This window comes from Chiloscyllium plagiosum, chromosome 16, assembly GCF_004010195.1.
Source record: "Chiloscyllium plagiosum isolate BGI_BamShark_2017 chromosome 16, ASM401019v2, whole genome shotgun sequence".
NCBI classification, from domain to species: domain Eukaryota; kingdom Metazoa; phylum Chordata; class Chondrichthyes; order Orectolobiformes; family Hemiscylliidae; genus Chiloscyllium; species Chiloscyllium plagiosum.
Window position 1 is genome coordinate 18,903,575 of NC_057725.1, and position 14,612 is coordinate 18,918,186.

The window sequence follows — 14,612 nt, forward strand, 5'->3', positions numbered from 1 at the left end:
ACCTCCTGCGGTTGCAGGGGGAGGTGCCGGGAGTGGAGGTTGGGTTAGTGGGGGATGTGGATCAGACGAGGGAGTCACGGAGGGAGTGGTCTTTTCGGAACGCTGATAGGGGAGGGGAGGGAAATATATCCCTGGTGGTGGGGTCCGTTTGGAGGTGGCGGAAATGACGGCGGATGATATGTTGTACATGGAGGTTGGTGGGGTGGTAGGTGAGGACCAATGGGGTTCTGTCCTGGTGGCGGTTGGAGGGACGGGGCTCAAGGGCGGAGGAGCGGGAAGTGGAAGAGATGCGGTGGAGGGCATCGTCGACTACATCTGGCGGGAAATGGCGGTCCTTGAAGAAGGAGGCCATCTGGGTTGTACGGTTTTGGAACTGGTCCTCCTGGGGGCAGATCCGGCGGAGACGAAGGAATTGGGAATATGGAATGGCGTTTTTACTGGGGGCAGGGTGGGAGGAGGTGTAGTCTAGTCGTATCGATTCGGTCACCCGAGATAGAAATGGAAAGGTCTAAGAAGGGGAGGGAGGAGTCTGAGACGGTCCAGGTGAATTTGAGGTCAGGGTGGAAGGTGTTGGTAAAGTGGATGAACTGTTCAACCTCCTCGTGGGAGCACGAAGCAGCGCCAATACAGTGTTTTCCATGGAGTAGAGGAGGCTGAGGCAGGGGTGGGGGGAGTCTGACTGAGATATACAAAATTATGAGAGGCATGGACACAGTTGATCGTGAGAAACATTTCCTCATGGCAGACATGACTAAGACCAGTGGGCACAGATTTAAGGTGAGGAGTAAGTGATCTAAGAGATCGGAGAAAAAAACATTACCAGGGAATGGCAGAAATATGGAATGCAATGCCTGAGAAGGTGGGGGAGGGAGGTTCACTCACAACATTTAAAAAGCATCTGGATGACCACTTAAAATGCCAATAGGCTGTGAACCAAGTGCAGGGTCTAGATTAGAGTGGTGCTGGCAAAGCCCAGCAGGTCAGGCAGCATTCTGTGCTTTTCCAGCACCACTCTAATCTAGGGATGCTGCCTGACCTGCTGTGCTTTGCCAGCACCACTCTAATCTAGAGTCTGTTTAGGGTCTGTTACTGTGTTATATGACTCCATGATTCTATTTGCCGTAAATTGCTGACATTGTAAAGTAAACCTCCAACACAATGTGCTAACAACCTGGTCCATGGCTATGGACATGAACATGACTCGAGAAAAGTCAGATTTAGTAACATTTCTAAATTAAATAAGATGTTGCAGTGTAAGGTGAGGACCTGAATGAAAGCAGTTAGCAAGCCCTGCTTTGGATCTTTGGACCAACATTGGGTACAGAGTTGTCCATTTGAGAATGTAAAGTGCTACACCCCCAGAAAGAAATATCATTTATCCAAGGCGTGTCAGAAGAAGGTACCTGGAGAAAATACTGGCAGAAGGAAATGGCCGTCACTGCAGATAGTTGCAGTTTGATAAACGGGGTCAATTGTCATTCATACAATAAGAAACTCAAGGCTGTCCAATTAAAATTTACAATGTGTTGCAACCCAAGTAACGTTGGATTGAATCTCTGGATATGAATGTTGACAAAGGAGCATCAGTTATTGCGATTACTGAATCATTATGCCATCAAAAATTGGGTCAACATCAGTTGGAGAAATCAATGCATGAACTAAAGAGTTGTGGAGGAGAGAAAATTCCCATAATGGGAAGGGTGACGTTTCTAGTCACCTGCAAAGAGCAAATGGACAAAATTAGACCTTGGGTTTCTAGTAAAAGTAGCCACCTGTTTTATGAATTTAAGGTCGGCAAGTGGTTTCAGAAGAACACCAGATCACATTACTGTAGACCTGGTCTAATGTTCTACACTCTAAGAGAGAAAATAGAGCAGAAGCTGAAAAGACTGGAGATGGAAAAATGTTATCTCAAAAGTTCAGCAGAACAGTTGGAGTTCTCCCACAGTGGAAGCATCAAAAGAAAATGGTAATAACTTAAGATTATGAAAGGATTGTGAAGTAAGTGTCAATCAGAATGCTTGACAAACCACTTGGGAAAATGCACTGAAATTTGGATCTGCCTACTCTGAGGGCCATTACAAAAGTCAAAGATTTAATCCAATTATTCGTTGTTCCCCAATTTACCTGTATGGTGGATTGAATGAACAGAAAACACTGACCAGGTTCCTTTATTTAAGAGGAAATTATTTTATGTTACAAGGAAATCAATTTTAACCACAAGAAAGAAATGATGGAACAACTCATAACCATGTAAGTTTAAGCCCTATTCCCTTGCAATAGGGCTTAAACATGCAGGCAAATGCAAACAAACAAACAAAATGTTATGGGTTGTGGTAAAAATATTGGTGATATCACTTCTGACCTTATTTATTCATTCACACGATGTGGACGGTGCTGGCTAGGCCAGCATCTATTGCCCATTCTTAATTACCAGGGGGCAATTAAGTGTCAACCACATTGCTGTGAGTCTGGAGTCACATGTAGGCCTGATCTGGTAATGATGACACTTTCCTTCCCTAAAGGACATTAGTGACCAGATAGGGTTTTTTTTCTGATAATCAGTAATGGTTTCATGTCACTGTTAGACTCTTAGTTCAACCATTGAATTCAAATTCCACTATCTACCATGATGGGGTTCCCCTTGGGTCCCAGTATCATGACCTGGGTCTCTGGATTAACAGCTGGAAATGTGTTGCTGGAAAAGCGCAGCAGGTCAGGCAGCATCCAGGGAACAGGAGAATCGACGTTTCGGGCATAAGCCCTTCTTCAGGAATGGGGAAAGTTTGTCCAGCAGGCTAAGATAAAAGGTAGGGAGGAGGGACTTGGGGGAGGGGCGTCGGAAATGTGATAGGTGGAAAGAGGTCAAAGTGAGGGTGATAGGTCAGACTGGGGTGGGGGCGGAGAGGTCGGGAAGAAGATTGCAGGTTAGGAAGGCGGTGCTGAATTCGATGGATTTGACTGAGACAAGGTGGGGGGAGGGGAAATGAGGAAACTGGTGAAACCCGAGTTCATCCCTTGTGGTTGGAGAGTTCCTAGCCGGAAGATGAGGCGTTCTTCATCCAACCGTCGTTTCGCTGTGGTCTGACGATGGAGGAATCCAAAGACCTGCATATCCTTGGTGGAATGGGAGATTTCCAATGCCCCTCTCCCAAGTCCCTCCTCCCTACCTTTTATCTTAGCCTGCTGGACAAACTTTCCCCATTCCTGAAGAAGGGCTTATGCCCGAAACGTCGATTCTCCTGTTCCCTGGATGCTGCCTGACCTGCTGCGCTTTTCCAGCAACACATTTCCAGCTCTGATCTCCAGCATCTGCAGACCTCACTTTCTTCTCTGGATTAACAGTCCAGCAATAATACTACTAGGCCGTTGCCTCACCATATTATTTCCAAATCCTTTCAGCTTTTCCTGCTGAAGATATGGTGCTGTTTACACATTAACCATTTACTGAATGAGTCAGCAATTAGAGACAACAGCTTATAGCAAGTGGGGGGAGAGATTTCTTATCTTTTAGTTCTTGTTTACTTCATTGTAGAGAGAGGGGAAAAAAGATGCTATTTATTGCAGACTGGAAAACTGCTGACTCTGCATTGTTCACATACACAGGCTGTTCAATTGCTCAGGAACCATTCAAGAGTTGTTTTCATGCTGATAACTCTTTGTCTCCAAATTTCTGTCTCCACAAAGAGTTATCAGCATGAATCGATCCCAATTGAAAAACCAATCAGCAATCTGTCTCTGAGTGAGGTGTTCACTGAGTGCACTATCCCTTGGTGTTGCTGAGACAGAAACTAGTTCTCCCCTTGCTTGAACAAAGCAACAGTGTAAGCATATCACACAATGAGATCCAGTAACTTGTTTTTAAAAGTGCACAATTCCTTCCACAGTCCTTGGTTCAAAACAATCCTTGTCCTATTTTGATCCACTAACCAATTTCAAGGAAAATAAAAAGATGTAGTTCATTACAAATGTAATCCTCCTGATAGTTTGCAGAGAATTGAGAATCTGCTCACTACATTTCAGGAGGCTGTGCTTTTTCAAAATTACATCTGACAAATACTTATTTCTAACTTGAATTGGAGGACAAGTCAAATTTGACTCTTCATACGCACTTGGGTATATTTCAGTTTCATAGGCTGCCATTTGGCATTTCGACAGAACTCTGGAGGTGTTTCAAGGTGTAATAAATCAAATTTTGCAAGGGGTTCTGGGCAGAGTGTGTTATTTGTGAAATTATATGATATCCATATTTCAGCTGCAAATAAGTGACAGGCTAAAGAAGGTGATCAGATGTTTGGAAAGTTATCGAGTTAATGCATGGATGCAGTGGAAGAGGGTGATGGCACAGGTTTGTTGGTGAGCTGGCTCACAGAATGAAAAACAGACTCTTTTGCAGTTATATCTTTTTATTCTTAAACTATTCAAAATAGCACTATATTGTGGTGACAGTTGAAATGTTTCACTGTATTTCACTGCACTATTCACTGTTAAATACAAGTGACAATAAATCATTCAAATACAGTCTAATGTGGAATGTTCCAAAATTCTTTACAGTATTTGGGTCAAATTACAGACAAGGATCCTGCCCAGAGTAAATTTCAAGCTTTGAGAAATGTGCTGCATGCACTCAAAACATTTCTGAACTTAGTGTCTAGCAAATTAATATCAAATTTGGCGAAATGGTTATATCCTTTAAATAAAATCTTAAGGCAAGGCGCTCAATGATTTTCACTGCTTATAATATGATATTGAGTAGAGATGGTTGGAAGATCATTATAATGTTGACATGATGTTTAGGTTACCATTCTATTCTCATTGAAATGGAATACTTTTGAAAAAGAACACAACAAATCATCCCAACTTAATGGTGCTGTTCCAAATATTTGCTACAATCACCAATAATACCCCTTGGCACAAAAGTTTAAAAACAAACACAGGGTCTTCCAGGAGAGATATCAGAGAGAGAGGATGACTAGTTTGGACCTGCTTCTTTGAATCCAGCAGATTTAAAACTGCCTGACTGCTTTCAGTGTATAGATTAAAATAGCCAGACCAAACCCAGAGAAAAGTTGAACTGGGAGAATTGGCCACTCTCGTGTCATTATGCAAGTTTTTTTTGAAACTTAAAAGTCTTTTGCCTGAGGCAATATCTGTTAGCTATAATGAAACTGACCCTAAAACCCTTCAAACCTAAAACTTTTCAGAGTCTGTGTCTTTTATGACCTCTTTAAAAAAAAGCCCGAGGGCAGCATAACCTTGTTAAATGAGCAGCATCATTACACAGGACAGATTTGAAAGAGTATGCAGTATATGGAGAGCCAGCACTAAGCCAAGACAGTTTATTCTGGTATGCGCATACAGAGGAACCTTGATTATCTGGCATTTGATTGTCCAAATATCGGATTATCCGACAAGATCGCAAGGTCCTGATGCTTGGCTAAACTATGTTATCCAGCATTCGATTATTCGGAATTCAATTAACCGAACAAAATACCCCCCCGGCCCGTGTCCTTCAGATAATCGAAGTTCCCCTGTATATAAAAAGTGACCACAAAAGGGTGCTATTACACCAAATATCTCTTTGGCAGGATTCTTTCATCAGTTGTCTATCACATGAACAGACTTCAAAAAGTTTAGATTAGATTAGATTAGATTAGATTAGATTACATTACAGTGTGGAAACAGGCCCTTCGGCCCAACAATAAAAAGTGACCACAAAAGGGTGCTATTACACCAAATATCGCTTTGGCAGGATTCTTTCATCAGTTGTCTATCACATGAACAGACTTCATAAAGTTATGCCAGAAGATTCTCTAAAACTCAGTGGAGTTCACACTGTGCTCACAGATCCTTGCCATTGTCATGATGGTGAAAGATACATCAGATAGATTTGATGTCACCATCCTCTTTTAGTCTGGGATCGAAAGGATCTGACTGGACTAGTGTGATCGACGAAAACCAATTGCTCCGCTAACAACAAAAAATGTGTCTTAAACAAGTTGTAGTTTATTGAATGACAGTAATTAGATGCAAGTCACATTGGTATGATAGGCAGCACTGTGAAGACTCTGAGTCAGACCTTAATGACAAGCCTATCTCCTTTGTCATCCAGACCTTTGTTTCAGTCAAATCCATATGACATCATCATATTGGAGAGCACTTGAATCACCTCTTCCTGTTCACACATTCAAACAGCTTAAACGACATGAACTGCTTACTGGAAGAGGGCTGGCATCAAAAATGAGAATAGGACTTTCAGATCTTCACCCTGGTAACTATTATATTATCCTCACTGGATCCATTTCATTCTGAATGGGACCATGTAAAGTCAGGCATAGTGTGGAATCACCTACCATTAGGAGCAGAGATCACAAACTTTACTTTGTAGTGTTATGGTTGTACTCTCACAGTAGAATAGCTTTTTAAAAGAGATGACAATAGTTGAAAAATAGAACATCTGTAAAATTAGGGAGTAGAGTGGTGCTGGAAAAGCACAACGGTTCAGGCAGCATCTGAGGAGTAGGAAAATCGACGTTTTGGGCAAAAGCCCTTCATTAGAAATACAGGCAGAGTGCCTGTATTTCTGATGAAGGGCCTTTGCCCGAAACGTCAATTTTCCTGCTCCTCGGATGCTGCTTGAACTGCTGTGCTTTTCCAGCACCACTCTACTCCAGAATCCGGTTTCCAGCATCTGCAGTCATTGTTTTCACCTGTCTGTAAAATTAGCTGAACTCTATATGTGTGATCCTTTCAAGTTCAAATCAGTTTTAAAAAATAAAGAAAATACCAACTTAGATCAAATACCAATAATCATTTTTGAATAAATGTGTCACATATAATAAGTGGTACCACTGGTCAAAAACATTCTCAAACATAATATGGACAGGCAGTACGAACATGTAATTAGCAGGTCACAATTTGTTAATCTATAAATTTTAAATGGAAGGGATCCTACATCTTTAAATAACCTTTGCCATGGCAATTAAAACAAAAAGTTATTAATTTCCACTTTATCTTAATTTATTTTTCACCACCACTGAATGTAGATTTTAATTACTACAGTATTTATTAAACATAAGCTAATCCTCAATGAGGTCTTTCCTTTTCTTTAATCAAAATGATAAAAACAGGCAGAATTAAAACAAAAAAAAACACTTCTATCTAACAACTATAGTGACACAAGAAGTGGAAATTCCATCTTTCTTTATTTTAGCAAAGTAAATAAATATTATTATGATGTAGCAAGTACCTCAGGATAGAGATGTTCTGCTGTCTTTGTACAATCATGTTGAACATCTAGAGAATCTATACAGTCTTTTTCCTTCTCTAACAATTTTCAACCGTGTCAAACAAAACCTGATATGTGCAGGAACTTTGGGCTGGATTTCAATCCTCTGCTGGGGAAGGACGGGTGTAGGTGTGATTTGATAGAAAAGCTGCCTTCATTGGTATGAGAGTCTTCCATCCCCTCGTTGATGTACTCCAATTTCCAAAGGAGGTGAATGAAGCCAGCCACACACTCAACTCTGGTTAAGGGACTGTCAATCTCTTTGAATAGGTTGTTAACAGGCTGGAGAAGGACAGATTGAAATCTGCAAAGATAGTCACTGGCAAAGGGAACAGTCGAGGATATGTTAACCACAACTGTTTGTCACATTGTAGAGAATCGTGACTTATCTTGGCTGCAGATTTGAACTTTTTTGAATAGGGTACGTTACTTCTCTGATGACTGATCCTTCAGCCATTTGTATGGACTGTAGGCTGCTGGTTCCTGTTTCCCATTAGGGGATGGCCAACCCAATCCTGGTTTCCATCTGTCTTTCAGAATTCAGCGCACGAGATAGATGCCTTCTCCAGGACTTTTATTGATCAGGCACTGCACGCACCACTGGTCCTAATAGATTCTTTGGATATTGAAATAACATTGTGTCATGGATGCAAACACAGGTTGTCAATAATGCATTCAGAAGGGAATTAGAGTGTAGAAAAAGTGTACAGTGTTATGGGGAGAAATCCAGGAAATGACATTAAGCAAATTGTTCATTTTGGAGAGTTGCTCTCGACACAACAGGTCAAATAGGCTCCTTCAGTACTGTAACAATGCTGTGATCTTATAACCAATACATTTAGGAGTCGGATTCCTGATTTTAGATTGAAAGTTCAATCCTTCCTTTCAAATAATAGTTCATTGCTTTCTCTCACCACACTATTTCTTTCACAGTATTCCAAATGTGCACATGTACCTCAATAAAACTCACAAACCATTTACTTCTCTTAATCTTATTCTCCGATTTTAATTAGAGTTGTAGATTTGCTGAAGGATGGGAGACAGAGGGCAGATTCAAATTCAAAAATTCAGAACAAGGAGAGGGAGACAGAACAATAGTGACTCTGAAAGATAGAGAAAGCGAAGGTTAAAAAGATATACAGCAAAGGAATTTGGCACTGTTAAAATCTATATCTTTGCATACAATGAGTAGTCCTGATGAAGGGCTTATGCCCGAAATGTCGGTTCTCCTGTTCCTCGGATGGTGTCTGACCTGTTGTGCTTTTCCAGCACCACACTATTATGAGTATAGCAAAATAAAGCCCAAAAGGCACAGATAGTCAATGGCAGCTCGATATCAATGCTAAAGTGGAAAACCAGCTTAAAGAGAGGCAGAAATAACATCTCATTTTCCTCGGTATAAAGATTTTAGGCAGGAAAGAGAGGGGGAAACAAAATGATGGGGTTGGAGCATCGTCGGTTGGGGAACCAATTATAGCTGTGAGAAGCGATAATGAGCATTAGATGAAGCATCAGATGAAGCCATATTTAAAATGTCTTGGCAAATTTCCAAGTACAAACACTATGGATTAATAATAATTGAGGCTTTCAACTACCTGAATAACAACTGTAAAGTGATTAGTCTAAATGGTACAGAGAGCCCAAATTATTGAACTGCATTAAAAGAGCAAGTTTATTTTTTGTAGTCAGAACAGAACAAACCCAATGAGAAGGATTGAAATTCTACACTTAGTCTTCAGAAAAGAAGCTGAGCAAGTAAGTGACCAATTTGGAGGTAGTAACCTTAATGCAGTTAGATGTGATATCATTACAGAAAAAGCTATAGATAGAGAAAGAATAACAGTTCTAAATTGGGAGAAGACACATTTTACAAAGCTAAGAGGCAATCTGGTGAAGGTGGACTGCATTTAGCAGCTTGATCAAACACTTGCCTTCAAAGTTTGGACTGCTCTTTCTGCTAGACCGTTGGATGATGGATGGTATGGAGCTGTACTTATATATTGAACACCATTTGACTTTAGGAAACGCTCAAATTTCCTGCTGGTAAACGGTGACCCATTATCTGTAACCAACACGTCCAGGAATCCATGTATTTCAAAAAATGTGTACAGTTTTGTTATCGTTGTCCCCATGTTTGATAAATGAACTCCATGCATGTCCAGCCACTTTGAGTGTGGTGTCAACAATGAGTACATCGAGCCCATGATAGGACCTTCACATTTAACGTGTAACCAAATCTAGGATTTGCCCAGCCATTCCCACGAATGTGGGGGTGCTGCTGGTGGGATCTTTTGTTGTTGTTAGTATTCTGAGCACTGCCCTGCCAACATGATTATGTCTGCATCCAATCCTGGTCACCAGACATAACTTCTTGTCAACATCTGCATTTTGGAAACCCTGGATGACCCTGGTGGAGTTCAGCCAGCATCGGGCAGCAATCACTCTTGCTCCCTACAATCATATGCTGTCCTCTACCGTGATCTGTGATCCAGGTCCAAAAAGGTTTCATTTCAGGTTGTGATGGCCCTTTGGTTTCCCCATCACCTCCAGATGTTTCAGTTTTGCCAGGACCAGATCCTTCTACATCCAAAGTCTGATATTGTCAGCAGTGACTGGAAATATGTCCAGAAAATTTAAAACCATTACAGACTTTTCCAGGGGCAGTGTCACCAGTGGTGTATCTGCCAGCGGGAGGTGGCTCAATGCTAGCTGCATTCACTACTTAACTTTCTAGTGTTCCACCTTGTAATTATAGGCACTTAATATTAGCCCAACTGCTAAATGTGGTCTGAACCTACAGGTGGCACTATCTTGTCCTCTGTAGGCAGATCTAGCAGGGGTTTCTGGTCCATTATTATTACAAATTTATCTATATAAAGATATTAGTGGAACTTCCTGACTCTAAACACGAGCACCAAACCTTCCTTCTCTATCTGGTCATATTTTCTGCAAGGCCCACCTGAAATAATTCCACAGAGGCTGGTATCCTGTTACCAAGTCACCCTTTATTAACACGTGGAGAGACCTTGACCCTGATCCAACTCCCTTACGGCCAGCTGTCAGAGTGAACTGGATTTCTGACACTCCTGTTCTTATCTGTCAGCCAGGGCTCCCTGATTGGACCAGGTGAACATCCCCAATCAGGGAACTCATATTTTATGAGGCCCACCTGGCTGATTTGGCACATTCTTGATCAAGAGATTCTGCTCTAAATGTCAACTGTTCTGCTCCTCGAATGTTGTCTGACTGGCTATGCTTTTCCAGCACCACACATTTTAACACTGATTTTTGCTATAATCACTACATGGACTTTGTGGGATTGATCAATCTGACTGACATTTGCTGCAACTAACTATTGTAAACAAGGATTCATAGGAACATAATTTTCTGGGCTAACTTGAAGATTCTAGTTTACAGCAAATGAGCAAGCTGCTAGTGGCATATCATGCCAAAATGAACTTGGGATAAGATGGAATTTGCAAAATTTATACCCCCAGGTTGCCAGCTATGACATAGTGATGATATTATGAGCATGTCTCTTAAAGATAAACTGACATACTCTGTCTTAAAGGTATAATGAGAAATTAACATCAGTCAAATGGCTTGTTCAAATGCTAAAACAATTATTTGCGTCATACCGGAATGTATAAAATTTAAAATATTGTTGGTTACATAATCTCTTGTTAATCTTTCTCAAAACTACCAAATGGCAACAGGTGATGTCTGATTTAGTTGATAATTAGGATTCATTTGGGATTAATAGTAATTAATTGCAGTAACTAAATCAAAATATAAAGCTAATTGTAAAAGCTGGACATGTTAAAAGGATGGGGAAAGAAACCCCAAAACCTTTTAAGATGTGTGTTTTGTGTGCTTTTGCTTTTAGTTATGTAATGTCCAACCCTTGATTTTAGCATCTGAACCTGTGACAAGAATCAATTTTCATCATCAAATTCAATCCCAGTAATTAAATAAGTTAGTAATGCGGAGCTGATGGATGTGTGTTAACATTAATCATGAATTTGGATGCTTGCTGAACAAGTATTTGAATATGACTTTATGTGTCTCAAAATCACTTTGTATTCCATTACACTGATGCAATGTCCTAAATGTACATTTACTGCATGGATACATATGCAACTTAGACACAGGCAACCTAATTACACAATTACCACTGGCACCTAGCAAGGTAGCTCATGCATGATACAATGTTGGTTTAACCCCAGAGAAACCTTGAGGCAAATCAGTCTGAAAATTGCACAAATGATTATAATTGTAATCAGGAGGATGAGCAACATTCATCAGGACCCAACTTCACTTTTACATGTACGTTTGAGTGGGAAGTGTCAGTCAGTTCCCCACCAATAATAACTGTCAGATCTCAAGTAGATTCTGTTGGATGTATTGGGAGTGAAGTCAGTGAAAAACTGAAGGAATGAATACAGCACACAAGTCATTTGCTAAGGTCTGGTAAGAAACAGAATTGGCCATTGATGTTGTTCCATTGGTTTTTTGAAACAGGAAAGGTGCCAAATCTATGTATTTCCATTAATATGGTTCTTTGATAAAACACCATCACCAGTGTGTTATGGTTTGAGTGTCCTTAATATGTTAGCACTTGTAACATACACTGCAAAGACTTGGGTTTTATTGAAACAGCTAGCTTTAAGTTTATTACAACCTTATTTACAATGTAATACAGTCTCAGTTCTGTGCTTACTGACTAAAACAAGCAAAGAAATGGTAACTGCATTTAATTACTTAATGTTACTAATGGCTTTTTTTTAATTGTGGGGCATGGGTGTCATGGCTGGGTCGACAGTTATTGTCCATCCCTCATCGCCCATTGCGAAGGTGGTGGTGAGCTCCTTCTTGAACCACTGCAGAATATGTGCTGTAATTAGACCCACAATGCTCTTAGGGAGGGAATTCTAGGACTTTGACCCAAAAATACTGAAGGAATGGCACTATAATTGTAAGTCAAGATGGTTGGTGGTTATGAAGGAAACGTGTGGGTGATGTGATTCCCACATATCTGATCCCTTTGCCCTTTTAGATGGTGATAGATGCTGGTTTGTAAAGTTCTGTCGAAGAATCTTTGCTGTCCATCTTGTAAATGGTATACACATCTGCTCCTCAGCTTTGGTGATAGAAGGAGTGAACATTCGTTCCTGCTCCTGAAGGTGAAGTGGGTCCTTTATACTGGAATATCACATGTCGTGATGCCATCTAACTGTCTTAAAGACTCACTGCCTATCTGATCTGGGATCTGTGCAATAATACAGCCGGAACTGAAATTTGTCTTGTTGTCCTTCCGGAGTTTGTGATCTCCTCCTGACTCCACAAGAAAAATTCAAACATAGCCAAATGCAAAATATGTTGGTTCCTTCTAGGTCCGAACCACTTCCCTGTTGCTTGATACTTTCAGCTGATCACTTCATCAGAATTGAAAACAGATGTGTGAAAAAAGGACCCCATTGGTTTTTGAATAGGTGTCGTTATGTAAAAAGGTAAAAAGCAGAGAGAATCATCATTTTATGACATCAGTTGATCTTGTAACTTTTACTTAATTATGGGGGTGGGTGTGCGAAACCCGCTGGTGAGATGGCTCAGTGGTTTGCTTGCCAATCAGCTCATTAAATGTTTACAGGCAGTGCATTGTAACTCGACCAACTAGGAGGTTTCCAGAAGCTGCTGCCCCATCAAAGGTTTATTTGAGGGCTATACTGGAGGGGAGGCAACAATGAGAAAATAAGTCTTTTTCTTACTTTTTGGTCGCCGATTGGAGATCATGGGAAGAGAAGGTTGGTGGAGCAGATCACAGGGTCAGGGCAGAGATTGGCTTTCCATGCCACACCCTTACCTGTCATCCGTGTCACTGATTGTCCCCAGATTATGTTTATTGGAGGCCCTCCCCCACAAACTCAGTAGGCAAGATGCCCTTTTCCCATAGTGGTGCAATGGAGCATGAAAGCAAAATGGAACTCTGACAGAAGAGCAGCTTTGTGCATTCAAGAACAAGAAGGTAAGGTGGGAAATTCACTCAAGACCTAAATCTAGTGATATTAGCAAGTGTCCGCAAAGTGATTTTTAAACTGTGCTGGGGTTGTGAGAGAAAAGTAGTCTCACTGTGTGTGTGGTCATAAAAATCCTCTTTTATCCCAGCACTGGAGATTGATAGGTGTGTTCGAGATAACAGCCAACTGTCTCTCTGGACTACATAACTTTAGTTTGTGGTCCAGAGAGGGAACAGCTTTGTAAAGGATAATGATGTATAAAATATGAATTCATTGTAGCAAAAAAAAAGCTATTATCATACATGACACACAGTCACGATAAAAAAGGTATAAAGAAGACTTTGGGAAAAAACCTGTTACTGCAATGAGTACAGTGGTCCCAACAGTAACTCTGAAGGCATACTTGGCGGTCTATTGATAAATTGATTGTTGGAAACAGACATTAATTTGTTGGAATTCGAAGCAACCTGTTTCATTGAGATAATGTACAATTACTTAATAGTATAACAAAGGTGGTCTATATTGACTGCAACTGTGTCCAGGTAGTTGTGTATTACTGATAATTGATCAGAGCCTTGAGATAAAATTATAGGGTCTTACAGACGCGTTGAAAGTCCATTCCAGTCTGGCAAGAAATTGGCGGTTTCTTCAGGAGGTGTGGAAAGTCAACTGTCCATGGTGGGGTTTATAGGGTTCAGGTCAGGATGTGTTTTGAATATCTGTGCAGTGTTTGTGGCTGATCGATAATGTATTGAGGAAGTTCACTAATGAGTCAGGGGAACAATTTGAAGCGTGGAAGACGTTTGAGCTGCTTCCACTCCTTCTAACCTTTCCTGACCAACTTGTGAGATAGGCAAGTGGGAATCCATCAAAGTTTCTGACTCTAACTTAGAGTTGAAGACTTCTTCAGAGGGTTTGCGATGTTAGTGATTGCACATTGGATGTTTCAATTTCCTGGAAAATTCTCATGGTCAGCAGTAATGGGACTTCCATATTGCTCTCGAGCACAGTTCTTTTCTATGTTTCAGTAACATCCATCATCTTATTAGATAATCTGAGTCATAATTTCTCTTGTGAGTGACACTGAAGCTTCATTTGGCTCTTTACACCACTTACATTATTTCAATAGTGTAAATAATAGATATTTTGTGAAAGCACAAAGGATCTTTAGAAACTTTATTTTGCAATTAGGCTCAAGGAAAGGCAATAATCAAGCCAATATCAGGGGGAAGTGGGAATTTTCAAACATAGAAGAACACAGAAATAATTATTATTGTTCAGAGACAATCAATATGCCTCTGTGTTGA